Consider the following 27,222-nt stretch of genomic DNA (forward strand, 5'->3'; position numbering starts at 1 on the left):
CCCACACCCCTTCGGGGGCGCAGCGTATGTTTGCTCGAAAATGCTTGAGCATATCAAGTCCCACAATATTATCTGGTGTATTTGGAGACAACAAAAATGGACATGGGGCAGTGAACTTATCAATGTGAAATGGAAGTGGCTGAGACAATGGGCTAAGGGAATGTGTTCCATCGAATCCTATTGATGTAATCGTTTTGCCAGACAGGGGAGCCCTTGGAACCAATTGTTTGGACAGAGCGCTACGAGTAGCTCCTGTATCGACCAGAAACTGATCAGTGGAAGCCAAAACATGCGCTGAAATATATGGACCCCTTTGATCTACTTGTACCTCAACCGATTCCATACCCCATCCTACGCAATCCTATGCATACGCATTATCCTGAAACTCAGAAGACTCACCCTCAGCTATCTGATACTGATTCCGTCGATCAAAAGTATTATAGTCAGCCTGACCACGACCCCTACCTTCAAACCTACCACGATCATTCGCTCCACCCCTTAAACCTGAATAACTATTCCGAAACCTATTATTTCCTCGACCACGCTGCATATGCTGTTCTCGAATGTCGGACAATCTGAAAGCCAATGTCCAAACTGTTTACATTATGCACACTGATCTGCAGAGAGATCAGGGCGGGAAAAAGGCGGGCCATAAGACCCACGTCTACCCCTATCAATTTCCCTCGGCTGCGTAGCGTAAACCTGAGCCAACATCACCATCGTCTTCAAATCTTTCGCCTTTTTATCACTACTTTCCTTAGTCTCCAATTCCTGTCATTCATAATACTGAGCCATAGTCAGGAGGGAAGCGGGAGTTGCAGTGGTCCATGAACTTTCACTAGCCTTTAAGCGCTTTGCAATCTCCGGCAGGAGATTAGCCATGTACTTATCAACAAACAAATGCCTGCCTATGTCCTCTGTTAATAATTGACCGCTGTAATCATGAAACGCTTCCTCGAAGCGTGTAAAGAAATCAGAAACTGATTCATCTGGCTTCTGTTTACAAGAGGCCAACATCATCCAATCAATCTTTTTAGGGGGGAATGAGCGTTTTTAATTTATTCAAAATAGCCGCCAGTAGGTCTAAAATTAATTGGCATGGCTTACACGCGGGTTCTCTATCCAAATCGGCCTGTGCTAGGGTCCTCCAATCTGCATCTAATATCTGTTGATCATCAAACTTACGAATTGCCCTCCACATATCGGGAGGCAATATTAACCCAAAGAAAAGATCAATGTCAACTAATGTCATGACGCATGAAGAAATAGCTCCGTCTACTCCCTCATAGAAAGCTGCCGGATTTTTGCGCGGGTCAGGCAAAGCAGTTTTAAGCGCCATAACATCCACTCTACTCCAAGGAGTATAAACCCAATTATATTTGAAATAGCGCTTCGAATCCGCAGACAACTTATTATCATCTGTACCTTGACGTTTAGGAGGGACATACAAAGGCGCAGCTTCTCGCATAGGCATAACGTATACTGTATCATTCTTATCTGCTCCAAAGATAGGGCACTCCTTGAACTCAACCGTCGATCCAGACGCAGTCGAACCCGATGCTTTTTTCAACTCCCGTAGTCGTAACGTCCTGTCCTGTAGCTGAACCAGATGCCGGAAGAGACCATCTGCGTCTGCGAGAACAAAAACACCTTTACATAAATCAGCACAACCAACTGCTATATCCTTAGATTCCAACTCAGATGAATACTTCCTAAACCGTTCAACAACTTCTTGCCCAAAATGTTCCAGAAAATACAATCGCTCTTTTTCAGACCACTTACGCATACAATCGTCAATCTCTGAAATAGAAATAACATCAACATTAAGTTTACGAGCCATCCCGCGTAATTCCGCAGATCGAGCAGCAGAAAGCCTAGAATGAGTATCTATTCCTTTATCCTGCTCCTCAGATGAATCAGGATCCACATCTGGAGCCGTAGGCAATATATATGGAGGCGGGCAACGATCTAACAATGAAAAATCATCAGATTCATTATTAAGGACAGGATAGAGAGGACGTCGAATAGGAAACTGACCATTAATTTGTAAATTACGCTCTCGTATCTTCCTATCTTTCTGGTCCTATAATTCCTTATCCTGTAGCTAGAAAGCTTTATCCCGAGCAGCCTTTCCCTGCTCCTTATTCGCCAAGGCTTGTTCACACTTCATTCGTTCACGCACCGCTTTCTCCCACATACGCACACAATCAAACATATCCTGTCTAGACCTGCGCTGAAACAAACACTGCTCCACATACTGAACCTTTCGTAAATCAAACGACCCATGTAGTGGCCATTGCAATTCAAGATCGGCCTTAGTGTTCTAATTCCATAATGTACTATACATAATAGGGGGAAGGCCAAGTTTTATGTACATTTCACGATTAGGTGTTCCCACTGGGGGAGCCGGCTGAGATTCATTTAATCGATAACTGGTACCATTCCAAGACAGCACATTCCTCGGAGCATGCTAAAAACAGGCATGCCAAAAATATCACAACAACGTGATATTACACTAAATGGCACTTAAAGTGTTTTACACATGGTGTGCCGTTCAAACAAATACAAAGTCTGAGAAATATCTCCACATTACCTGCCTATGTGAGGTGCACTCCACATATAGTACAAATCATAGATCCAAATGTTAGCTAACTCAAACAAATGCAAAAAGCAACAGTAAGTGTCAGTAGACTACCTTACCATCCAAAGCTTACCAAATATTCCAAATGTCCAGGTTCCAACTGCCAAGTTCTCGAATCGGCCAAACGGTCACTGCGCGGCAACCCAACAATCAGGATCTCAGTCGAGGACCGGCACCACCTGGAAGGTCAGATCGGAAGAAAAGGAAAAACGCCGTGGGTGCCAAGACTCGGGTCACTCAGTTGCAGCGCGTGTCCGGGGCGGATTTCCAATCCTTGGTCACGACCAATCCTTCGGGCATCCGAGTCGCCGATGAGTGCCTATTCGGGGCGCCAATTTGTGGTATTGTCTTTCAACAGACCTACATACTCTGCGCAAACTCTTGATACCATAGAATAAAAGTTGGCACGGAAACTTGAAATGCAAAAGACAAGTTTATTAAGACCCCATGGGGTGTTGGTACAATCCTTCAGCACCCTTCGGCAATGTAAGGAGTATCACACCGAACATTGAATACGTGGCTTCTTTTATACAGTTTACAGGAATTTGAAAAGTAGGCGGTACACACTTTACACAACTTTAGGTACATATAAGGGCATTTTTGAAACACAGCCAACTGATGGGAGGAAATCCGGATGGGGTCGCACACTACTCACACACCAGCGGGATCGCCCCTAAGGACTGTGGTAAGTGTAGTTCATGTTCAGCGATGCGTTGTCTTTCGATTCCCTGCTATCTTCGCTGTCTTCGCCATCTTTGTACACGTGTTTTGGGGTATTTACCCCCCATCAACAGGGATTAGGCCATCTTCTGGGGTTGCCGGTGGCTGCCAACAATTTCCAGGTTAAGTACCACACTGGCGCGCTGGTGCGGGGTCCCAGGCTCGTCAGCCAGCAGCTCGAGGGAGCTATATTATTACAAATCCAGATGGGGTCGCCCACTACTCACTTAGTACCACTGGTCAGTTCGGAGAACATTCCTAAGCAGTGACCGATCATTAACCTTGAAGGCCTAAATGCGCATGTGCGAGCTTGACCATTACTAAAAATAGCCAGTTGCTGGGTAGACCAAATGGTCATCGTGGGAGAGAAAGGACAAAAGGGCATGCTGACCACGAGGCAGCGCATTCACTTAAAATGGAGGCCGGGAATACAAAATGGCCTCCGGAATATAGTCAAGCTCGTGTAGCTGAAGCAAATGCTAACCCAATCGCTGCCAAACTACGACAATGTTGTCAATAGTCTCAAAGTCCCAATCATCAGAAAATGTACTGGGTGTGGCAAACTCACTCAAAGAAACCTTGAATTGGTAAAGGAGCTTCAGAAGCTCAACCAGACCATAGATGTCATAATCAGTCCTGTCCCATGCTATACCACCAGGTATAGGAACGGCTGTGATGTTCACTGCTGACAGTCCTCTTTTTTCACGATGAGATGATTTGTAAGGTTTCACGACCAAGTTGATTTTCTTACTTGCTGTGTCCATAGTACTGTATTTTCCTTCAATCATCCTTCCCAAGCTCAATACTAGCACGAGCCAGAGCAGGAGGAAAAGTACACCCAATCCTATCCAAAATTCCACCCATGGTGAAACCAGATATGTTTTTTCTAGTAGATGAAGGAGTTCTGTAACTTTTTCCTTGAGAGTTTTACTTGCTGGCTCATTTTCAGGTTCACTGGGATCCTTAGAAAGGCTTTTACTGCTAGCAACGTGTCACCGTCTATTGCTCTTTTCGAGCGAGCAATCGTAGCTACGGAAGCCATTTGCACAGCTGCCTTCACGGCTTCATCAGCCAATGAATTCCCTGCAATGTGAACGCCATCACGCTGATGACTCAGTGCATGAATCACATGAGTCTTTTGTAGTTCTTTCTGTAATAGAACTACTTGTTCCCAAAGCGTTTTATGCTTCATTGTGCCACCTTTGTGTCTTTGAAACCATGTAGAACCCAGTTCTGTAGATACTCATTGTAAGATTGATCGCAGTCATACGAATCGCACACTATTAGTGTGGGGAATTCGCGATCGGTATTTTCAAGCGCCATCTTGAAAGCCTGTAGTTCAGCTCGCTGAGATGTACAGTCTCCGAGTAATTGAGTTTTAGTGACCATAGGTCTGAATTTACCTTCGCACCAACGATCACGCACACAGCACAATTGGCTTGTTTACCCCCAATTGCAGGCTGTGCTGATCCGTCTGTATATATTATACAGCCGTAATGTTCTAGAGGCAGAATTTCAGTCGGCATTGAACATTCGGATTCGTATTGTAGGAATTCTTGTGTCTTCAAATTAGGGTTAAAGACATATTCAACGTCTGTCGCAGCAAGAGAATTAACCCATTGTATCCATCTTGGATGTAAAGCTTTAGCATTAGTAATGCTTGCCTTCGTTACTGCCTCTAAGGCAGGTACAGGTGTAATGATCAATATGCGTTTACCCTGCACGAGAGTTCTTTCTTTTGCTTCTGCATTTTGAACCACTGTCAGAATTTTTTCTGTTGAAGTAAATTTCATTTCTGCTTGTGTGTACAAGTGTGATTTGAATGCAATTGGTACCTTTTCTCCTTTATTAAAGGTCAGGTATGTGAACCCGCATTTCCCTGGGATTACACGGATCACGAGATTGCGCACATTATTGCGTGTATCTAATTTTGTTTTAGTCAACATGTCTGTTTGTACTGAACGTAAAATTTCTGTATGTGTTTGAGTCCAATTAGTTGGTTTGAAACCAGGTTTGATTAATTCGTAGAGAGGTTTAACCCTTTCTGCGTAATTTAGAACATAAGTTCTTCCAAAATTCAGGAAACCTAGAATTGACTGTAAGTTTTTCAGCGTCTTTGGAGGTTGGAGCAGCGCAGATTTCTCAAGAAAGTTTGCTGCCAGGATTTTGCCTTCACTTGTTAACTCGTATCCTAAGGACGTTGAGGTGGGCAATTTGTGATTTCTTAAAATTGAATTTGTACCCTTCAGAAGCAAACCCAAGTATTATGGTGTTCACTCTTTTCAAGTGCACGTCCAAATCATCATCTGTAAGATAGATGCCATCGACATAAGATAATGCCTCATCATCGTACATTTGTAGTATTTCTGCTACCCAGGATGAAAATAACTACGGACTATTCTTAAATCCCTGGGGGAGACGGCACAATGTTATTCAGCAGTGCTGCACTATGTGAATTTTTTACTGGAAATGTTTTGCAACATGAGTTCAAGTGTCTCTAATCCAAAACTAGACGATATGTATTGTCTGGTTTGGAGACAGGAAACAAAGGATTGTCCATAGATGAGGTGCATGTTTCAATCACCCCCTGATCTTCAAGTTGACCCAAGATCTCCCTGAGTGTTTTTTAGCTTCTTGTTTGACTGGATACTGTCTCTGAGCAGTAGGTTGATTTTTTAACTGGATTTTGTGGTGAGGAGAGTCCTCATCCCATCCTACGTGATTTTTATATAATGCTGGAGCTTGAACTACTGCCCATATACTGGCATATGTATATTTTTTTTGAATTGGAATGTGATTTGAGAAGGCTGGCATAATTATCTCTTCGTCGTGTGGGCACTCCCTAACAACTGCAGGTGGCCTGTCTTTTTCAGCTAGAAGTATGTCATAACCCTTGGAAAGCTTTTCCCAGAAGAGAGCTTTTATTTTTCTAGTTATGTCCCCCTCCATCCGGAGTGTTACTTTATATAACGTATGGGGTACACTAACCCTGGTGTCTGCAGTTTCAACCTGAATGTTTTCATTCAAATCTACTGTCTCCAGATGATCCTTCAGGATCCTGCGAACTATGGTTACTTCTGCTGCGCTGTTTAGCATTGTCTGAGCCCATTCCCCGTTCTTGAGTTGTGTCCTCAGAATCCTCGGCATGTCTGATCTTTATGCTTGCTACCTTCTTTTTGGAAAATTGAGCTTTTTTTACTTTGGTGAACGTGTTCTTTGTCTTTGGACTTGACGCATTCTTCTTTGTGTTCTGACCGTCCTCTTCTTTCCGATTTCTGCGAGGAAGTCTTAAAAGATCGAGAGGGACGTGTGTCATTATCTTGATATCTATCAGGTTTTATTAAAGTATCCCTATTTCTAAGGTTATACCTTTTTTCAGAGGGTTCCCGTTGGGGAGACCTACCTCCTCATTGTGGAGATCTTCTTCTGGGCTGAGAGTGTTTCTCTTTAGGAGGTGTCTGTTTAGTGTTCTCCCACTTCTTTTTAGGAGTGGTAAGATTATTTTTAATAAAAGTTTTTTCAGGATTCTCTGTTAGTTGTGGTTTTACTGGTTTCTCACCCAAACTATCTCTACCTAGTTCTTCATAGGAAATAATTCTGGCAAGCTCATAAGGTTGCTGTTTCTTTTCATTTCTGGTGGATTGCCACTGATGCTGCTTCTCCTCTAATGTTGGCTAATAGTATAGCCAAGACCTGCTTAAAATCTTTCAGTAATTTCATACCTAGATTTAAAGCCGGTTCTGGACCGTATTCATTTTGAATCTGTCTTAGAACGTCTGGTATTACCGCCAAGGATGGAATACCATGTGCCTCATTTATGAAAAGTGATGCATCGCTGCTTGAAAACAGCAATGCGTCACTTTTCACTGCGCCCTCATTGCGACACCAATGATGCGTCATATTTACAATATGACGCAACATGTCGCAAAGAGTTACAGACACGTCAGTATTTCTGACGTATCTGTAAGCGCAAAAGTGACGCATTGGTGGAGTGTGTCACAAAAGTGACGCAACTCCAGCAATGTGTCCTTTCACATGGGGCAAGCCCCAAGTGAAAGGACCTGCATCATTCTTATGCCTGCCATGAGGTAGGCGTAAGATATTGACGCATTTGCGTTCTAGAAGTCGCGCAGTGAAATCTCATTGATTTCACCGCGTCACTTCCAGGACCCTGACTGCTGAAGGCTGGTTTTACCACAAAATCAATGTGGATTCTCAGAGTTCAGTGGAAGTAGCCATGCCGTATTAGGGCTGCACAGGCTATAACTAAATAAGGCAATGATTCTTTATGCCTATATAAGGTCTGGGTGAATTATACCTATATATGGGCAATGATCGGGAAAAATGACACTAGGGTCCTAGATTCCCACATAACACCATGGCACAGAGGTGTCTCTGTGGTGCAAGATAGCTGATTTCAGCCCCAGTGCTAGGGAAAGGGGAGGAGAGTGCCATATTTTCGTTAAGTTGGTGCTCCCCGGCTCTCTACTTCTCACGCAGGGCAGTGCAGCATTTACAACTGTTGCCCTGCTTGAATAAATGGTAAATCTGCCCCGTAATGTCTTGATATACTCATTACTCGAATCCCCTCTTCCTTGTCTCGGGTCTTCTATGACTTACAAAATGTATATGGGCTTCGGTAGTTACAGGGAATCGATCATGGGTGATTGTGGCATTTATTAAGGGTGTGTAAAGTATCATTTCACTGGAGACGTTGGGTTAAGTACATGGCGTTTGCACTTCATGAAGTTACATAGCAGGCACATTGCTCCATCCTTCACTTGACAAGACAATTCACAGGTAAAATATTTTTGCAAGAGGACTTTCTCCCCAAATATTCTTTGGCTGAATATTTATGCCACTTAAAGGATTTGAAACCTGCTTTTTAGGTTTCGCTTGAGCCAGTGCATGCGTTACTCTGCAAGACATTTAGTAGTGCGGTTTTAAAGGTGCTACCCCAGCTTTTGCGGTCATGTGTGCATGCACGCGCGCAGCCACCAGCTTTCAGCACTCGATCATGCGCCATCTGTCCTCCGCCTCTCCCCGCCATGTCTCGCCTTGGGCCGATGGTTGGCATCCTTGCTGTGTTACTGCTGAAGACTTGCCCAGACGGGAACTGTGCAGCGCTCACAGATTGATTTCCCAATCACAGACCTGCGTCGTGTTGCCGGGCACTTGAATCCTGTCACTGTCTCTTCAGCCTGGCGGCAGTCTCGGCTCAGGCAGACACTCTCGTCCTTGTTGCCCCAGACCTATTTTAATAGGGCACTAAAAACCGTCTCTCTGGGAACCAAAGGATTTACTAGATAAACTGCGTTATTAAATGATGCAGATATAAAAATTCTAGCACGAGTTACATCTGCTTTGCTCGGGACGCTGGGTAAATAGCAGTGACGTAGCAGGGTCATATGATTGTTTATCTGAATTTAAGTATAGTGGTCCTTTTCAGCAGTAAAATACATCCGTAATTTGGTGCAGAAAGCCCTCACCTCGCAGGGCCCCAGTGCCACTGCAGCTGCTCAGGGATGGACAGGAACCAAAGCATCCCTGGCAAATACGTTCAAACTTCTCTCTTTTTCTCTCGTTCTTGTTCACTCTCTCTTTCTCTTGCTTTCTTTACCTCTTACTCTTTCTCAATCTTTCTTTCTCTATCTTTCTCTCTCTCCTCCCCTGTCTATCTCTCTCTCATCCTCTCTCTCTCTCTTTCTCTCTCTCCTCCCCTCTCGGTCTCTTTCTCTCTCTTTCTTTATCTATCTTTCTCTCTCTCGTTTTCGTTCACTCTCTCTTTCTCTTGCTTTCTTTCCCTCATTCTCATTCTCTCTCTATATTTCTCTATCTTTCTCTCTCTCCTCCCCTGTCTATCTCTCTCTCCTCCTCTCTCTCTATTTCTCTCTCTCTCTCTCTTTCTCTCTCTCCTCTTTCTCCCTCTTTCTTTCCCCTCTCCCTTTCCGCCACTCTATCTCTTTCTCTTTCCTCCACTGTCTCTCTCTCCTCCTCTCTATCTTTCTCTCTCTCTCTTTCTTTCTCTCTCTTTCTCTCTCTCTCTCTCCCTTTCTTTCTCTCTCTCTCCCTTTCTTTCTCTCTCTCTATCTTTCTATCTCTCTCCTCCTCTCTCTCTTTCCCTTTCTCTCTCACCTTCCCTCCTTGTCTTTCTCTATCTCTCTCTTTCTTTCTCTCTCTTTTTCGTTCTCACTTTCTCTATTTCTCGTCTTCTCTCTCTTTTCTTCCCCCTCTCTCCTCATCTCTTCCTCCTTCTCTCTCTCCTTCCCCCTCTCTCTCCCTGCCTTTCTCTCTCTCTCTTTCGTTCTCTTTTTCTCTCTCTCCTCCTCTTTCTTCTTCCCCCCTCTCTCCTCTGCTCTCCCTCTTTCTCTCTTTCTCCTTCCCCCTCTATCTCTGCCTATCTCTCTCTTTCTCTCTCCCTCTCATTCTTTCTTTCTCTCTCTCTCCCCGCTCTCTTTCTCTCTCTCTCTCTGTCCCTCTCGCTCTTTCTTTCTCGCTCTCCTCTCCTCCACTCTCTCTTTCTCTCTCTCTCTCTCTTCCTCTCTCTCTCTCTCTCCCTCTCTCCCCTGTGTCTTCCCCTTTTCTCTCTCTCCTTCTCTCTCCTCTGTTGTGCTTGCTATCATTACCTTGCATTGCTAGATAAAGAGTCCGAGGAGCAGCCCCCTGCTTTCAGAAACCAGACCCCAGTCGCTCCGGCCCACCAGGAAAACAAATGCCAGATGGAATAAACTAGGTTGACCAGATTCCCAAAACTAACAGGCATTGGCATAGCCAAATAGGTCTCGCTTTTGGAACCTTATAAGTATTTAGTTATGCAGCACAATATCCTTGGTGCAATAACATCAACGGTTGCATCACTAAAAACGTATAAGGTCCCAAAGGCAAGACCTATTGGCTCTGCCACTGCTTGTTTAAATTGGTTTCAAAGATACTAAAGGGGCCTCCTCCATCCAGGATGCAGGAGGGGCTACAGCTTGAGGCAGTACAATCTCATCTATCTATGTTTTGTGAGCTGCAGAGACTTTCTATTGGCATAGTAACGTCATTATCTGCTAGTAATTAAGGTATACTTCCACGAAAAGCCTTTATCATTGTTAAGTGAGGGACTAATTGGTTTCTGACAAGGCCTAGAAAAACTAGCCTGTCATGTTTGTATATATCCTCATTTCATAAATTGTCTATTTATAAATGTGTACAGTAAATAATTGCCAGCAATCTTCAGTTGTGTAAGACTCTTTAATGGTAGCCTCTGGCAATACTGCTCAGTCTCCTCCAGAAAGCAGTCCCTGCTATTTACACCCTACTCTCAGGACCAACTTTACTAAAAGAGGGGGTGATTGATCCGAGCTCCCAGGAGCTCTGCTGCCCTTCACCCCATGATCCCATCCTGTGCAGATGGCACCTGGGGCAATGACAGAGAAACTGAAGCAACCGTGATATTTCCAGGAATGCGCGCTTCTGTTAGATTAAATACAATAATTTGAGAGCATCATTTAGAGACATGTGCACTGCTGAAGGCAGTGCTCATCGCCAGAGACCACCCAATGACTCCTAAACCAAGTGAAGGTCAAACACTCTCTTCCTGGTTCTAATTTCAAATGTTTGGTTGAAGTAAGGAGCGTGCTTGGATTTTACCACATGTTTAGCTGGTCAATATGAAGGGCTAAGCCACGTTTTCTATCAATGAGGCAGTCAGTTACAAAAAAAAACAGGTATTCGATTAACCAATGTTGTGCCTTCTTTAACGCTGGGTGCACAACTTAGAGCCTCATTTATGAGAAATGACGCAACGCTGTGTGAAAGCAAAAAGTGACAAAAAGTCATAAAGTAAAACGCCTGTAAGCGGACAGCCAAGTAAAGGAGCCTGTCAATGGGTGGACAACGGATTCCAAATGGACAGCTGGCAGTGAATAACCACCGTCCATGTGTGAAGGGCCTTTACAGCAGGCTAATAACGGAAGCTGTTCTATCATGGGCAACTCCCAACTTCCTGCGGCTCAAAGGGCATCTGTACTGTGGAAAAACAGCCAATCTTTAACGAATACCAATGCTGTTCGGCGCAAGCCGCCTCTAATTCCCAATATCAATAGTTACCAAAATAAAGACACATGCGCTGGGAACTGGAAAGCAAGAACAGGTTTATTATTCCAGAGGAGAGCACATCGACGCAGACATGTCTTTGGGAGATGCTCTAACAATTTCTCTGCTGCCCTCCTTTTTTTTACATTTTTACAGTGACTTTATTGGTGGTCAAACATCCTTGGAATTCCTGCCTCCAGCCGGTTCCCACAGAGACCCACCAGCTGTCATTCCCCCTCCCAAATCTAACACATGAGTGTCATCTTGCAGCTGGACATTCCAACAGGACATAAAAGTGTTTGGGATCGGTCGGATCTAAAGGTTATGTAAGTGATAAGATCAAGCATTTCTGTTCGTGTAACAAGTCCTGCTGTGTGGGGGCAATAAAGTACGTCCACAAGGCTTGGCTTACAGCCTGGGAACGGATCAAGTGGCCAGGTGCAGTTGGGGGTTATCAGAAGGCCTTGCTCATGTGCTGAGGATGAAAGGACAAATGTGTTTTAGGGTGGGAAGTAGCTCCAGGGCTTTGTCAGGCTGACAAGGTTTTACGACCTTAGTGCATTTGGTCATGCTGAATCAGGGCACCGGGGATGGTTGCAGGGTCAGGGTGAATGATAGGTGACTTGCGAAGCACGAGATGGCCGCGGGACCTAAAATGGATGCCGTTTACTTGTGGAGGATGGCTTCTTGTTAGGCAAGATGGCGCCGGTGATGTTCATGCTTGTCGATTACTTTTTAACCACTTGGATGCTAAGGTGTTTTATGGCTTTGAATGTAATTTCCATTGAAGTCAATGGAAACTCCATGACGAGCTGGGCTCGTCATAAGCGTCGAAGGGGTTAACAGTCGCCCCTTTGAACATTCCCAAGACATCTTGCTAGTCCATTTTGATCAGTGTCTTTAGTCTTAGGTGCGCAAAGGGTTTAGACATAGGGAACACAAGGGCAGTGTGCAATTGGGCTGTCTGTTGCGGTCTTTGGTGGCCTATTTGTATTACGGACAGATGAAAACAATCCTGCTACAAATGCTGACAGATTCGTAAAATAACCATATGTAGTCAATGCGATAGGCGAGGAGGCAGTGCATACAAAATGACATTTGTCGTATCATACGTTTAGACCTGGAGATGGGCATATTTCTTAGATAATGCAGATAGTTCATTTCAAATAAAAACATGTTATCATACAAATTGTTCTGGCAGGATAAGGACCATTAAGTGCATTATTTGAGGCCTAGACTCCATGGGGGTCCAAACTAGAGAGCATATTCATGCGGACAACTGGTGTTCTACAATTATCATTTATACATGGTTAACGTTTTCTTGGTTATTCATCTACAGTGACCGACGGAAGGTTTCAAAGGAAAATCTTTTTCTTGTCCAATTGGGGCATATCCACTACGAAGTGGTTGGGAGTGAAATTCAACTAAACACAAGTGATAGTCTGGGAGTGATAATGTTCAAAAGGCTCTTCTTTCCAGTGTCTTATTACAGCGAGCCATCACTGGTAGGGTCCCATTGTCCTTCTTCTTTCGTTGACGCTGTTGAGCACCGGCGGTGGAGCTATGCATCCAGCTCTGATCCAGATTTCACGTTGCAGGGCGTGGCCATTCTTTGCTCTCGGACCACAGTCCTTTTTGCCCTGTTCCCTAACTAATCTATCATGGGTACCTTAGACAGGGTACCCTCACTCTATTCTTGATCTGTGAAGTCCATCCCTGCTATCCCTATTCTATCTGTGCGCTGTGTTTCTTCATCAAGTCAATTTCAAAAACTCCATATGAAAAATGGGGTGTGCTTTGGAAGGTCGAGGGAAGAGAGGGAGGAGTGGGGTCAGATCTGAAATGGACCAAGGGAGGCAGGAATTTCACGCAAGTGAGCCCATCAATTAGGCTCAATGGGCTGGGACTTCTGGCACATTTTTAAACAACAGGTTGGAGCTTCTCGACAGCCCTTTTTTCTTTAATTTTCCATGATGGGAATGGTGCCTCGTCCAGCATCTCTTTGCTCTGCTGCTCCACCTTGGACAAGGTCATGGGTGTTCCACGATCTGCAGCCAGGCTGTGCGTCACGTCCAGTCCCTCTCCTCTGACAACTGCATGATATCTTTAAATAAGTACAAAACAAATTTTAGAGAACTGGCAGGGGAAGACGTTTACACAATTCAATTTCTCTCCCAACCCCAAGTAGCTGTGGAAATGTTTATCGGTTGCTCAAAAATGATGATAGAGTGAATGTTCTTTAGTTCTTACATTGGTGTATGTCATTAACTCATAAACCATTACTGTGGTGCAGGTGTGTAAGTATTTCTATGAATTTCCACCATAATTTATCTTTGGTGTTCATTCCTTTTACATTTGTGATTGTGGCAAGAAATCTAATATCTATTAATTACATGGTCTGTCAAATTGAAACCGGCTCCTCCGGCAGAGACTCGTCGTTCTAAACTAAATCCTGTTGAGCTATATTTTTCTTCAAGGTCTGCTAACTACGAAAAGTGTGACGTGCTATTATCATGGGCATACAGGTACCCTTTCTAGTTATTGTTTATCATAAAGTCCGCAGGCTAAGCATTGTTCCATCCTGTCAATGTTCCTTATTTTCAGCTAAACATTTTGGTTTCAGTACCCATTCAGCAGGGCTTACTACAACATTCTTTTCACTTTGGTTCGAATAATTTTTTATAAATATTATTCTAATTTCTGCATCGTCCTTTACAACCTAACTACTTCATTAGTCAATGAGGGACTTGCGATGTCCATACAACTTATATTTAGGGTGACCGGAATCATAAAGTAAAAACAACTAGGGACATTTCACAAAATTGGGAGAAGGACTACGATCTGACTTCAAGCTGTGAGTGAGTTCTTTAGCAGAGAGCTACAGAACGGTCAGTTATAGCTTACATAAATTGCGAATTTTAAACCTGGCGGCTTGTTTGTCAATTAAATCTTTTCTACTAGTTTTAGACAATTTATCTTCAAAAAAACGGGACATGAGCTACATTTCTTAAAATGTTCTGGGACAGCTGGTACAAAACTGGGACCATTCTGGAAAAACGGGGACATTTTGGTCACTCTACTTATGTGCAATGAGCGGGGTAATATGAACGATGAAGGTTGTATCACGAAGGCACTTGAGGAAAATGATATTTTGCCTGACCAAATATGACCAAATATGTCCTCTACATATACCCTATGTTACATGTCATGTGCATGTCACCCATGCATATTTCCCGTAGTGGCCTGAATCACTAGGCCCCTGCAAACATGTCCTGCAAGTCAAGTCATCAAAGTCTCCCAAACATTAAGTTAGCATAAGGCCCATGTATTTGCATTGCATTGTGCACTGTTAAATCAATATTCTAATGAACCCATTTTGTGGCGCAGCCTGAAACCACTTTCTGAATTAATGTTTACATGACTCCTGACACACTGAAGCTGCAGTTACGTCCCTCTGACCTCGCATACTTCTAGTTCAGCCGAGAGAAGCCCAGCAAGAGGCCAAGACAGTATTATGAATAACAGTTATCTGAGGAAAAGTACACAGAACCCGTCCGAGGGAGATAGGCCTAGCCATTCTGTCTCCATTTAATTAAATCACAGTGCTTGCACCCATAGAAAGCTCATGCAACGAATAAATATGCCCTCTCTGTCTTTTAGTGACGAACAACCTTTGCTTCTTTTGCTTGCTGACTCTAGATATCAGTTGTACTAGATGTGCTGGTCGCCTTGACATAAAAGATCTCTCTGCTAGGTTGTAAGTCAGCCTCCACCCAGTTACACGTCAATTGCACGTCATGCTCAAAGTTGCACAATTAGGGCACAGTTCGAGCTGGTCATGCAAACTCCTCCTCTGTGTACCACCCACCCATGACACCTACCTATCACACACCTATGACTCATCAAAGTACACACCCTCATGCACACCCACATGCTCTTATCTCATTTTCTGTCTTGCGCCTGCTCCTATGTACAAGGAGTAAAAAGTATATATATGATGTTTTGTTATTAAATGATTAGAAGACTCTTCCTGAACCTCTGTGGTGATGGAACATATTCTCCCTTTGACTCGAGTTATTGGAATAAAGCCCATTTTAACTCAGATACCACGGACTCTGCCTCTCACTTGATGCATGATACTTTGTTAATGCCTAGAAATTCAGCCAGGGTAATATTTTATTTACCACATAATTTGGCGCCCTTACCGGGACATATCCCTTTCCCCACTCGCCGGAGTTGTGGGTCTAGTCTTTGCCCCCTTCTACAGCCGTGACGGACTTCAAAGCGCACCAGCAGGACTTCCTGCCACTCCCTCAGGCCCACGGAGGAGGACGGACTGCGACCAGGCATCCATGTGAGGCGGTGAGGAAAGCGGGTCGTCTCAACCAGAGGCCCAGCCCGTGAGAGAGCAAGGTCCGAGGTCTCCAGAGGTCCACCTGTTCCAAGGCGCAAGCGTAGTCAAGTCAAGTTTCGAGGCCTTCAAGTTTCAAGTTCTGCTTTCCCGGTGAGTACCACTATGGGAAATGTATCAAGTTTCAAGACGGGCCCACGGTAAAAGGTGGGCCCGGTAAAGACGTGTCTCATTCCTGAGACCGGTATGGTTGTACTGTATTTTCAGTGCACAAACTGTTTTTCAAGTACATGTTTAACTCACTGTATCAGTTTAGGTTGTATCTGTATCTGTTTCAGTGTTTAAATTGTTTAGTGTGAATGATTGTTGATTGTTACAGTCTATTTTTGTGTATTGTGTTTCCATTGTATTGGTTTCTGTTTTCAAAATTACGTCAGATAGGGACCAGAAGAGGTTTACTAGAATAGACAGTTAAAATCCGGCCTAGAGACACACCTGGTCATTTTATGTATAATAAGCATGGGCTAAAGGCCATTTGAAAAAGAAAGTCAAGACCCTCTCAGAAAGATGCCATTGAGTTATGGCGCAAAGAGTGACATAGGAGAACAAAGAATGAATTCAATAAAGCAGAGAGAACTAAACAAGCCAAGAAATGCCGTTGTTAACTGGTATTTATCCCGTTCTGTCAGAAAAACTAGCTCAAGTGACCACCTCAGAAAAACCCAGTAGGTAGAGAACGCCACCACCTGTACCCTTTAGAGTATGTAGAATTAAAACCAACAACATCTGAAGAGTTCTTAAGTATAGCTCCTTGTAAATATGCCTTGTGAATAGCGTGTCATTTTTGTGACTTGTTGAGTTTCTTGTAAATATGGCTTGTAAATAGCGCCATGTAGTTATGGCTTGTGCAGAGCATGTTATCATCAGGTCCCTAGCCATTACGTTAGGCAGGAGAGAGCTGGATCTCTTTCAAGTGCTTAGAGATAATGTTTTGAAGATGTGCGTATGTGTTATGTGATAACGTGGAGAGATGAGTTCATGACTTTCCCATGTACTGCAGTCATTGGGGAATTATTGTGCTTCGGCTGCCAAAGAGTTAATATCTTTTATTGAGAAGGCAGTATTTGTTTTAACAAGGTGTTGAGGAATTTTGGCGGGTTTTTTTTTGGTGTTTGCGGGGGGGCGTGTTTTTGAGCGGAAATTCGTACCCGTTCCTGTGGAGGGATTTGGTTGCTTTTTGGTGAGGATTTAGGGAATAGCTTGGACTACTGTGATGCACAATTTGAAAGGGATCTGAGCTGTGGAAGTGGTGGAAAAAGCATGTTTTGTGTGGAGGTGCGATTTGCCATGTTATCCAATGGGCGTATTCAGTTTGCAGATTGAATGGTAAAATGTTGCATGGAGAGTAAAGAAGTGTATTTGTAAGGGTTTTGCCTTAAGGGTGTTTGGCTCAGAGGTCAGTGTAGTTGTAAATAGACCAGTCGAATTGAGATAAGGGTTTGCACAAAGGGTGCTTCAATGTTTTCACGGCTGGAAAGAAAATATGAAACAGACCCATCTTAGAATGTGCTTTAATTAGTGTAATAGAACAGTTTTTTTTTCAAATAGGATTGTTTCTACACGATATTTTTCCCAATGCAAGCTGCCCTTTAGAATAGCGTGTGACAGTTATCCCACTCACTTAGGAAAATGGCTATTTGTAAATTAATGAACGTGGCCCTTTTTGATAGCTATAATACACTACCATCTTAGTGTATTGCTAAGAGTCCCCTACATTAGTTTGATTTGCATTCATTTAGTTTCAAGGCTCACCTATGTACTTTGACAGGCTGCTTCAATTAATATGTGCAGAGAACAGTCCCCACTAAAATTAGAAAACATGGCCTTTTGAAAAAGTATGAATCTGGCCCTTTTAATAGGTAGAATAGAAAAGCTGACACACTTACTTATGAAAATATTGGTTATGCAATGCAGAATTAAGAAGTTCGACATTTTATTTTCAAAAAAGTAAAATATGGTGTGTTTCCATGCCATGATTGTTTTGTTCTGTTTATTTTTCCCTTGCAGCTAGTAGCAGTACAGAATTATTTTAAAATGCTAGCATGTCACTCAGTTACAGAAAAATATATGTCTTTATTAATTTACTTTTTACCACGTTTTAAAGTTTGCTTCAGTTAGAGTTAGAAAAGCTCTGGCCTGGGAAGAGATATGTTATGACGTACAAGGAATGTGTTTTTTTAACCTTGAGACAGTCCGTCCGAGACAGAGATGGCCTGGTTCCCAGTTAATTGCTTTTTCTCTCTTGGAGTGCCTGTCTGTTGATATTGGCCATCCTCCAATTCCTTTCCGCGGACGATTATTGGCTGTTCTCCAGCTAAGTCAGGCTTCCTTCGCAAGCAGAATAAAAATACTTGACGAGCCACGGAGAAAATGTTTATGTGAAGGGAGGGCTACTGCTGACTTACACTAGCTTCCTTCGCCTGTAGAGGGTGGAAGCTTGCATTCCAACCAAGCCCACTCTTTAAGAAACTTGGCAGACGCTTGACTCTTTCAATGAGCTCAGCGTTGGCAGCGACCCAATTTTAGAGAAGCAGAGACGAGTGAGAGGCTTGTCTCCTCTTAGTGATGTTTGACACTGAGCCAGCTCCTGGCTCTGAGGGGAGGGGTAGGTGAGCAAGGAGTGAGTTCGTAGCGAAGTTACCTCCCCAGCCCCTCTGACTTGTGTACAGAAAAAGTGTTCTTCATTACAGTCAACACTATAAGCTTCATTGACTTCAGATAAAGTCACGCTTGCAAATGGATAGTTATTCCCCCAGTAGTGTAAACAGAATAATTGGCAGGAGTCTTGCTCTTGCGATGGGTTCAGCATCTGGCAGTCATTCAATTGTAGATCTCAGTGTAGCCCGGCTTGGAATTGATTCAAAGCTCCGAGCGCGAACATAATTCTAGAGGGAGGGGCTGTTTCTCACAGAGGCTCCAGCCTTCTGTCTATGACAAGAATACTTTGGTTTTATTCAAATACATTTAAAGAACATATTGTAGGTAGTATGGTCATACTGTTCCCAAGATCTAGAGTAGGATTGGTTTTTTTTTGTAAACTGCAGAGCTTTTGAATTGAAAATTCATTTTTATTTATTTATTTATTTTTATATAATTATTTTTGCTAGATTGATGACAGTGAGCCCTAGCATTTACAGTCAGACACTAAAGACAGCTAGACATGCCTGCCAACACATAAACGACATTCTAATTACAGCAAGATCAGAACCAGACTGTGACATTGCATCTCTGACAGTCTTGCACTTTCTGTGTAAAGCAAGTGGTGTACAACACTTGCTTTCCAAGGAGGGTACACACGGTAGACAGCTAACACAAGAATCATACAGCTCATTACTAACCTTTCACAGCCCAGGACACAAAAGTAAGTACGTGCCTTTATTGGCCTCACTTCTTACTGTAGGCAATGGATTCCCCAGTATGCATATCTAGCAAACCGCTCATACAGTTAACTACACAGGAGGCAGCCATTTTGACTGTTCTCCCTAGGACACAAGATCACACCTTGGCATTTGAGGCCAGTTTTAAGCGACTCCATGTCACAGTAAACATTTTATGCTTTTTTTATTTTTATTTATTTTTACATTTGACTGTAGCGAGTCTGACAGGATATGAACTGACACTATTTCAACCACACATAGAGATCAGACGTTGTAACATTCTGAATCCTGCAACGCTTTTGCCCTCAAGTACAGTACATGCATCACCACATGACTATGTGGAAGTAATGAATAAACCAAGACAAGACCTGACAGATATTGCACTTCTGGGCCCAGACCAGACACTCTATGTAGATGGATCATGCATGAGAACAAGTACAGGAGACTTAGTAGCAGCGTATGCCGTGACCACTGAAGTCATAGAGACACAGAAAATAGACACACTGTCTGCTCAAGCAGCAGAGCTCATTGCTCTGACACAAGCCTGCATAAGAGCAAAGCACTTGAAGTAAACATTTATACGGATTCACAATATGCCTATGGCGTTGTTCATGATTTCGGGGTCCTGAGGAGGAAGAGAGAGGTTTCTTGACCTCTCATGGTGCCAAGATTCAGCATGAGCCAGCTTATTCAAGCCCTGTTAGAAGCCATACATTTACCTACAGCCATTTCTATCCTGAAATATAAAGCTCACACCAAAGTTACAGACACCATTACCCAGGGTAATGACCTGGCAGATCGAACAGCTAAACTTACAGCACAGACACCAACAGACACGACAAGGACAGAGGTACCATTACTGACATAAAGCATGACAGTCAGGGATCCCACTCAAGATGTACTCGACATACAGACACATGCCACAACAGATGAGATACAGAAATGGACTTTACAAGGAGGGATCCAGACTAACCAAGGTTAGATGACTAAGGGAAAAAGCACATGGTTTCTTTCAGGTTCTATGGTACAAGTAATCATATGCCCAACACATAGTCCCGCACACTTAGGAGAGAAGGCAATGCTAGACTGTTTACAGTATATTTGGTTTAACAAGCACCTATGTGCAGCAGTGGAGCAGAAAGTACGAACATGTACGATCTATTGCCAGTTCAATTCGGGTAAAGGCATTCCGGTGGAACAAGGCGGATTTCATCCTCCTGACCACCCTTTTGAGGTTCTCCAGATGGATTATATCCAAATGGACAGATGTAGAGGTTACAAGTATGTCTTAGTAGTTGTATGTGCCCTGTCCAGATGGACAGAAGCATATCCAGTTCCAGATTATACTGCTGTTACAACAGCCAGACAAGTAGTGCGCAGTACTTCCCCAGATATGAATCACCTCATGTGATCTATTCAGATAACGATCAGCCATTCTCCTCTGAATTAATGAAACAAGTGTCACTTCTGTTAGGAAAGAAGTTCCATTGTGTCAGACACCCAGAAGCAGTAGGCCTTGTAGAAATAAGACATAATCAGACCCTCAAGACAAAACATTGCTAAGATCTGTACAGAAAAAGGCGTGGATTGGATGGTGGCCTTGCCGGTCGCCCTCTTTTACATGCTTATGGTAGCTCATTCCAGAACAGGCCTATTCTCCTTATGGAGTATATATGTGGGGTACGCCTATGCCTAGAAAGAAAATAACTGATGTTGACAGTAACATGCTGACAGATTACCTGGCTTCCTTGATTTCTGCACTACTCTCTTTTCATTCACAGGTTGCTGCCGCCTTCCCTGACAAACACCCAGGTCGAGGAACATGCCATAGCACCAGGAGAATTTGGACTCCTCAGGATCTTTGATCGTTCAAGTCCCCTTGAGCCACGTTGGAAGACGCCGAAGTTGGTGGAAGGACGTAAAGGCCGAACTCACCTTCATCACTACAAAAGACACTTTGAAAATAAAAAAAAATAAAAAGAACACTGACCTTTGCTAGAAAATACCCCTCAGCAAGAGTATAGGTCTAGATTAGCAAGATAGCAAGTCAGACGTAGTTTAATTGTTTAAGCCCACCCGGTGGTGAATCGGTTAGACTCGATTCTGACATGCATAAGATCACATATGAGAATAGCAAGAAGAGAGATAAGAAGGAAAAATACTGCAAGAGATTACGCAGTAGATGTATAGTTACTTTAATCATCCTTTTTATTCTGTGCATTGTTATAATTGGTGTCAGTTTATTGCTACATGTTTTCTTTCCCATTTCCTCACATATGCACTCTTCCAGTAACAGTACCATAGAGCATACATTTAGCGACCTGCCTCCCCATGAATTGTCATATCGACTTGCACTACGTAACAATACTTTTATTCGAATGTTACACCATTCTCACCAGACCAGCAATGCGACCGATTGCTGGGTATGTGGCCAACTGCCCCCTTATCAAGAGACGAAGGGAGTATTGCCCTTCTACCCTTTACCGTTCTCACACAATGGTTCGTGTGGTGTGGAGCATGGTTTGCTCTAATGACCTCAATAGATAGAAGGTACATAGCTTATCCAGGTGGCTGGATATATGGAAACCTGAATAAAGTAATGAATGAAGCATGCTTCCCAGACAAAGACGGATTCCCCCAAAGAAAGGGATCCGATTTAGAGAATGAAGAGTACGAACAGGGAAATGCATCTGTTAATTTTATAATGTTAAATGTTCAGCCCAAGCAAAATACAGGTCCACCGTTTATTTCAGTCCTGCCAGCAAAAGGTGATTTATGTGTTAGTAAGAAAGTCTCAGTACATATGGGACACAGCAAGTGTAACACTGTAGTAGAGTATGATGATAACGGTCTTTCTTCTTTCAAAACATCACGCCATACCTATTTCATTTGTGGTCAGACAGCCTACGTACATCTGCCCTTAAACTGGGGTGGGACTTGTTATATAGCATTCTTATTGCCACCCGTTTTTCTAGCCCCATCAAATTATCATAGAGATTCACGACTAGAACATGTTAGACAAAAGAGAGAGACAGATTCTGCAGGGATCGATCAGACTGAAACAGCATGGGAGCAATATACAGATTTCAACAGAGGATTCTTTTTCTTCATAGGTCCCATCCAAAACAGTAAACTGATACGCAGGTTAACAAGGACTCTTGAAACAGTTGTAAATATAACTGCATCTGCCCTCGCGAACTTAACCCAGGAACAGTCTGCTATTAGACTTGTCGTTCTTCAAAACCGCCTCGTTCTAGACGTCATCTTGGCGGATAGGGGCGGAGCTTGTAGAGTCATCCGATCTAGTTGTTGCGTTTTCATCCCAGATAATGCACCATCTGTGTACGAAGCAATAACAAGACTCCACAAGATTGCTAATGCCATACATCAAGACCCAGGCACATGGACTTGGTCCAGTTGGTTCTGGGGTGTAATATCTGCATGGGGATGGAAAGTTATGTCCTTCCTAGGAATGGCCCTACTTATGGTATTTGGTTGCTGTCTCTGTTTGCAGTGTGGCCCGGCGATTTGCCGGCTGTGTGCTACTGCCTGTATTCCACATCCACGTAAACAAAGGATAAAAGATGAAGAAATGATGCTGTATGATCAACTATATGGTCTCATGAATATAGATGTATCCTGAAGGGTTATGTAGGGGACAAGGAGGGAATGAGGAAAATGATATTTTGCCTGACCAAATATGACCAAATATGTCCTCTACATATACCCTATGTTACATGTCATGTGCATGTCACCCATGCATATTTCCCGTAGTGGCCTGAATCACTAGGCCCCTGCAAACATGTCCTGCAAGTCAAGTCATCAAAGTCTCCCAAACATTAAGTTAGCATAAGGCCCATGTATTTGCATTGCATTGTGCACTGTTAAATCAATATTCTAATGAACCCATTTTGTGGCGCAGCCTGAAACCACTTTCTGAATTAATGTTTACATGACTCCTGACACACTGAAGCTGCAGTTACGTCCCTCTGACCTCGCATACTTCTAGTTCAGCCGAGAGAAGCCCAGCAAGAGGCCAAGACAGTATTATGAATAACAGTTATCTGAGGAAAAGTACACAGAACCCGTCCGAGGGAGATAGGCCTAGCCATTCTGTCTCCATTTAATTAAATCACAGTGCTTGCACCCATAGAAAGCTCATGCAACTAATAAATATGCCCTCTCTGTCTTTTAGTGACGAACAACCTTTGCTTCTTTTGCTTGCAGACTCTAGATATCAGTTGTACTAGATGTGCTGGTCGCCTTGACATAAAAGATCTCTCTGCTAGGTTGTAAGTCAGCCTCCACCCAGTTACACGTCAATTGCACGTCATGCTCAAAGTTGCACAATTAGGGCACAGTTCGAGCTGGTCATGCAAACTCCTCCTCTGTGTACCACCCACCCATGACACCTACCTATCACCTACCTATGACTCATCAAAGTACACACCCTCATGCACACCCACATGCTCTTATCTCATTTTCTGTCTTGCGCCTGCTCCTATGTACAAGGAGTAAAAAGTATATATATGATGTTTTGTTATTAAATGATTAGAAGACTCTTCCTGAACCTCTGTGGTGATGGAACATATTCTCCCTTTGACTCGAGTTATTGGAATAAAGCCCATTTTAACTCAGATACCACGGACTCTGCCTCTCACTTGATGCATGATACTTTGTTAATGCCTAGAAATTCAGCCAGGGTAATATTTTATTTACCACACACTAAAGCAAAAGCCACTGACATATAGCTCCCTTGTAAGAGCCAGATTAGGGGACATCAGTCGTCTCACCTGTCCTTTCTTTTCCAGCCAATTAAGTTCCATCAATTTACAGAGAGGAGAGGTAGTAAAATGGCAAAATATGATATTTTGTTTCTGTCAATTTGTTCAAACTCTGTCGTGTTTAAAGCCAATTAGACGTGTACCGGTGTCGTCACTTATTCAAAAGTGAGCTCTCAGAGGACTGAGGAACATGGCGGCCGCCAGCTAAACGGCCGCGGCTCGGCTCCTCGGGATGCAAGGACGTTGATGTGATGAGTACAGGCCTCAGCAAGGCCTGTGAGTGCGAAGGGTTCACCCTTCTGTACACGAAGTCCTTAGACTATACAAAGAAATTGGCACGGAAACTGGAAATAAAAAAACATAGTTTAATAAACCTTTAAAGGTGGTACTACAGCCCACACAACACTCTACAGCATTGTACAAGGTAGCACAAAGAACACGAGTACACAGTCCCCTTTTATACACAAAGAAGGGGCTCATGAGTAGGAGGGTTCAACTCAGGACATGATTTACTACCATATAAGGACATTTTTGAACATGATCGATACATGGGCGGAGCTAACGGTTCTTGGAGCCCGCGGAAATGCACATTCCTATCTAAGCTGATCGAACACAGATGTGACTTTCACTGAGCATGGGCTAGATGCACAAATAACTATTTATAGCCTGTTGCTGGGCAAGCTTCCAGGGGTTACTGGCACAGAGGTAGGACTCGCCTCATGACAGGCACATGGCAATATGTAGCAAACAAAATGGAGGACAGAAAACAAGATGGAGTCTGGCCAATGAAGAGATTTGAGCGGTAAAACGCTACAAGTAAATCTCGATCTTAAGTCTTTAGCTAATGCTTAACACTTATCGCTGTTTTATTTACAACAGACGACCCTTTCAGCATTAGCTGAAGACATTCGGTTTTCTAGGGTAATCTAAATACTCATCGTTGATATCGATGCTCATCATGTCTGCTACCTCTTTGGTTATACTTTTCTGATGGACAGCCTCGACCCATTTATTAGGGATACAAAAAGAAATGCAAAGGGAACATATCATTGGACTACATTGAATACATACAAAACATGTAAAAATAATTGCAATAATTATACATAAACCCGTAAGTATTTTCCAACCCCATGTGGAGATTAGAGTCCAGAACCAGGATGAAAAGGTCCAAGTTCCATTCTCAACATGTATATCAGCTGCGATCTTATGTAGTTTATTTATTGCTTTGTACACGGAAGGTATGATCAGGGATGAACACACAACAACTACTTCCAATAATTCTGCAAGCACCACCTCTATCTGCTAACATAACGTCCAGAACCATACGGTTCTGCAACACAACAATTCTAGTAATTTGCAGTTCTTCAGTAAGGTTACCAAGGGCTGCAGCGGTTTGGTTCGTCACAGCTTCTACTACTCTTGTTAACCGCCGTATCTTTCTACTATTGAGAGCAGCTCCAACAAAGAAAAACAATCCCAAATTAAAATCTATATACTGTTGTAGACTAGTATCTGTCTGGTCCACTTCATCAATAGACAAAGTCCGCTTGTATCTATTAACAGTCACATTATTCAGTAGTTTCAAATCTTTATGATATGAAGCAGGTGCCAAAAATACAGGTGGTAACAGAAATGCTACATAACACACCCCAGACCATCCAGCTGGTATACGATAATAACCCCTATCACCACATACAAAGTAAGTATTATGAGAGGCAAGGAATGTGCTATTATTCAAGGGGAACCTTTACTGACTGTTTGCTGACGCTGGGAGCCGATTTTAAGATTTTACCTTTGCCTGCTTCTGCAAACCCACACAAACCCACACCTTGCCGGACCCGCTCCGCGGGTCCCGCTGCGCCCTCCTGGTTTTTTGGACTTTCTGGGGCTGTGAAGACCGAGTGATTGCAACCGTCTTGAGCCACCGGCAGGGCTGCGAGCAGTACTGCAGGGACTCAATATCCCAAGAGTCCCTGCCTGTCACACCTGTGGCTGCTCTCCCTGCCGGCAACGCCCCCGCCCCTTCTTAAACTGTGCTGGAGGTAGTGTGCTCTGGGAACCTTTACTGTCTGTTTGCTGACGCTGGGAGCCGATTTTAAGATTTTACCTTTGCCTGCTTCTGCAAACCCACACCTTGCCGGACCCGCTCCGCGGGTCCCGCTGCGCCCTCCTGGTTTTTGGACTTTCTGGGGCTGTGAAGACCGAGTGATTGCAACCGTCTTGAGGCACCGGCAGGGCTGCGAGCAGTACTGCAGGGACTCAATATCCCAAGAGTCCCTGCCTGTCACACCTGTGGCTGCTCTCCCTGCCGGCAACGCCCCCGCCCCTTCTTAAACTGTGCTGGAGGTAGTGTGCTCTGGGAACCTTTACTGACTGTTTGCTGACGCTGGGAGCCGATTTTAAGATTTTACCTTTGCCTGCTTCTGCAAACCCACACCTTGCCGGACCCGCTCCGCGGGTCCCGCTGCGCCCTCCTGGTTTTTGGACTTTCTGGGGCTGTGAAGACCGAGTGATTGCAACCGTCTTGAGGCACCGGCAGGGCTGCGAGCAGTACTGCAGGGACTCAATATCCCAAGAGTCCCTGCCTGTCACACCTGTGGCTGCTCTCCCTGCCGGCAACGCCCCCGCCCCTAGCTCTACATAAGAGTTAGTGGATCCCGCTGCGCGGTAGCGCGCGGTAGCGCCCGGGGCTAAGCCCGGGCAAAGGGCGGGCCCTCTGTGGCCCTCCGAGGCCCGTAGAGCCTGGTCTGGGCCATATCTCCAGGTTATTATTTTTGATTGTTTGGTAATTGTCATAACATTCATAACATTGGTACTAATAAGGGTGTCTTTCCCTACTTCTTATAGGGCTGTCCTTTGGGTCCAGGGATGTGCACTCGTGAAACCCGAAGTAAGGCTGCTGCTAGCGCCGCCAAACTGACGGGTACCCTGGATAATTTTATTGTGCGCACTAACACGTTAATAGATGAGGGAATTGCCCTCATGGAACGAAGAGTGTCCAGGGATCTCGAAGTTGCTAGGAGATCATCGTTAGGCCCTTTAGCCCATGTACCCTCACCAAACAGTTCCCAATGCATTCGCCTCCTAGACCCTTCACAATCCATTTCTGAAAACCAACCGGGTTCCACCAGTCATACTGCATCTGAGGACCATACTCCCTTACTAACCCCCCAAGTTGCCCCTTTGACTTCATTAGTAGTACATCCAAAT

This window comes from Lissotriton helveticus, chromosome 3_2 (assembly GCF_964261635.1).
Source record: "Lissotriton helveticus chromosome 3_2, aLisHel1.1, whole genome shotgun sequence".
Taxonomy (NCBI): domain Eukaryota; kingdom Metazoa; phylum Chordata; class Amphibia; order Caudata; family Salamandridae; genus Lissotriton; species Lissotriton helveticus.